Below are 3,234 nucleotides of genomic sequence, written 5' to 3' on the forward strand. Positions count from 1 at the left end.
AGCAAGGTAAACTACAACTACAAACTTGTTTTTTCTGTTGTTTGTTTGTTTCTTTCCTTCTTTCAAACTACAGGAATCGGCAGAGGAAGCTATTCTTCTTGCATTTTTAAAGCTCGTCTTTGCAAAATAAAGCACTTGGACAGCGATGTCCAAACCACTGTAAGGCACATTTTACAATGCTTAAAAATGATTTGCATCTATTATTAGCACTTGGATTTCAGTTCATATCATTGCCTTATTTAATATTGTATAAGTATAATATTGTATAAGTGCTACTTCCAACCTATAGTTTCCACCTAAATTCAGTGAGGTGAGACACAATCTTTAAATAATCTGTTTCCATCCATCAGCGCTACAGTAAAACAACATAGGTACTTCTGCAGTCAGCATCCTAGAAAGAGAAAAACATGTTTAACTTGTTTTTGATTTTTAACTATATTTCTGTCCACAAAATGATTAATATGTTTCAAATGAAAACTAGTTGAATTGAAGCATGATCTATACAGTCTGCAGTGAGCATCTCTTACCCGTCTTCTCTGTGGTTTCCAACTAATGCTGAAAGACACTGCCATTTTTATCACTTTGCCAGCTGAGTTTGAAATCAGCCACCCCTTGATCTCTCAGGATGGTCTCCAACTTAAAGAAAAACATTATAGAAGAAAAGAGCTGTTTGTCATACTTGTTAGATTTACCACACATAGCTTTATGTCCCTGTCATGCAGGTAATAATCATGATTAAATGTTTTAAAATCATGTTAAAAGTGAAATTTCATTATGTTTTAGAACAAAATAAAGAACTTTTGCTACTTTTGTTTACTGCTATTATTTTTTCTGTAGATATTTTGTGTTTACTGTTGTTTTATGAACTCTTGCTGCACAACCTGTTTCCCATAATGCGACAGTAAAGACACAAGGAACCTAGAATCTATGTTTGTACCTTCTGTAGGATTAGACTGGAGGCAGCGGAGTCAGTGAGATCCACATCAGACTTCACCTTCATCCTTATGACCATCTTCTTTAATTTGGCATCTGTAGAACACAAATAAAGAAATATGTCATTTATTATTGTGATTATTATTATTTTTTAACACAAGTTTTGATGCTTTAATGAAAACAACAGTTGTATCACACTTATAATGAAATTGATTTATTTAGTCCATTTAAGGAACTTACCTCCTTGACAGATAAATGTTGCTTTCTTGTTACAGTCAGCTGGTATCCATCGTCCCGTCTTTGATCCTTCCACTGAAACACAGTTTCCACTATAACTTCCGCCTCTTTTCCAGTACCTGAAGGAGGTCTTTGTTCCATCTGACCAAACCCAAGCATCTTTAAACAGACCAATCCACGCTTTGTTGGTAACTGCAGCAATCGCTACATTTTCCTTGTCTGTAAGCACACATGCCAGGTCAATGTGCTTCTGTCTGCATAGATCTTGACTGCTCTGCCAGGTTTGTACCTGTGTGTAAACCACATACTTCTTGCTGCCATCCTGCTGAACTAGAGATATACAAGGAGAGAGGAGTATAAAGGAGTTAGACTTATTTTTTCTGCCAAGAAAAATAGTCAGGTAAGTGATTTAGAGCCAAATTACTAATAGCAGAGCCATGATGTTTCTGGTCATAAACACTTGTTGGCCTTACCTTAACCTCCTAGGACCTGTTGTCCACATATGTGGACATCACATTTTGGGGTTGTCTAGACCAAAATCCTAAATTTTTCTATACAAGGACCTGATATCCACTTATGAGGACATTATGCTGCCACTGTTCTATCAAACTTTAAAACGAATCAGGCCCTTGTAGAGCAAAATCATCTCAAAAGATCTTCTTGATGCATTCTCAATCATCCAGGGAAGTAAATCTCCAAAAAGTTGAATCTGTTCATCTGGACGTAACGTTTTGTGGGAGAAACGTTTCGTCACTCATCCAAGTGACTTCTTCAGTCTCAGCTGACTGCAGGTTTCCCCAAACTTATAAACAGTACATTTGCATAATGACTGAAACCAGCCCACTGAAGGAACAATGGGCTGGGAGGTCAGTTCCTTAATCTTAATTATGCAAATTCTCATGATGATGTACACATCCTGGACAGGGAGGAACGCTGGTTTGAGCGGGGAGTCAAGGAGGCCATTTACGTGAAAAGGGAAAGACCATCTCTGAATCGAGGAGGGGGCCTAAGGGTACATCTTTCGCCATCTTACAATGCTGTGATTGCAGCCATTCCCCAACTCTCTGTGAATGGGACTCATGGCCATTGATCAGTGTTCTTTGATCAGTGGGTTTTGGTCAGTGATTGTTGATCAATGGTCATGGGAATTTGCATAATTCTGATTAAGGAACTGACCTCACAGCCCATTGTTCCCTCAGTGGGCTGGTTTCAGTCATTATGCAAATGTACTGTTTATAAGATTTGGGGAAACCTGCAGTCAGCTGAGACTGAAGAAGTCACTTGGATGAGTGACGAAACGTTTCTCCCACAAAACGCTACGTCCAGATGAACAGATTCAACTTTTTGGAGACAGGTCAAAAGATAATTATTTGTTTTTACATTCATCAGGTCCCAATCAGCCCAAATAGCATAGAGAAATTAAAAATGCATGCCATGAAAGAGTTCGGGTCTTAGGAGCTTAAAATATAAAGCGCCTTGAAGCAACTTTTTTTTAAATGATTTGTTGCTATATAAGTAAAATTAAATTTAACTGAAGTACAACTTAGGCTTTTACTGTATTATTTTGGTCAGTAGATCATTTGCTCTTTCATTAAGTCTGTTGGGCCACTGTGAGAGCCAATTAAAGGCTAGTTCACTGGTAAAAGGGGTTAAAAGGAGAAATATAAATTTTTTGTCGTTAAGTATATTTTCGAGATGATTTTCAAATACTGTTATGCTGAAAGCATATAATATAGAAATGTGAAATTCTAATGCGCTTTTTGGTAATTATGTGCTTAGATAGTTGGGAGTCTGATAAACTGGAAGCAACACAGTTTTTTCACCAAGTTTTGCAGTGTTATTTTAAAGTTTGATTAAACATCTCCTTTGACAGAAAAGTACCCGGTCTTACCCATGTTTCAAATGCCTGTTGCTGGACTGACTTCTAAAGGTGATACAGAAGAGTGAAAAGGAGCCGGAGTGCCGCCATTATAGCCACTAATCTACTGGTTTGCTCAGCCATTGTTTGGACGATGTTTGTCATTACTGAAATAAACTTGCTGTATCTTTGTTACATTAAAAAAA

The 3,234-nt window shown here is 37.4% G+C and overlaps 1 long non-coding RNA gene across 1 annotated transcript; it reads right to left on the reverse strand.

Annotated features, from left to right (window-relative positions):
- Positions 1 to 273: 273 nt before the first annotated feature.
- On the reverse strand, positions 274 to 999 carry LOC120438218. Its single transcript, XR_005611730.1, has 3 exons — positions 938 to 999; positions 528 to 636; positions 274 to 391 (listed from the first exon to the last, which is right to left on the reverse strand). It is a non-coding gene; the product is annotated as an uncharacterized LOC120438218 (long non-coding RNA).
- Positions 1,000 to 3,234: the final 2,235 nt, after the last annotated feature.

This window comes from Oreochromis aureus, linkage group 3 (assembly GCF_013358895.1).
Source record: "Oreochromis aureus strain Israel breed Guangdong linkage group 3, ZZ_aureus, whole genome shotgun sequence".
Classification (NCBI taxonomy): domain Eukaryota; kingdom Metazoa; phylum Chordata; class Actinopteri; order Cichliformes; family Cichlidae; genus Oreochromis; species Oreochromis aureus.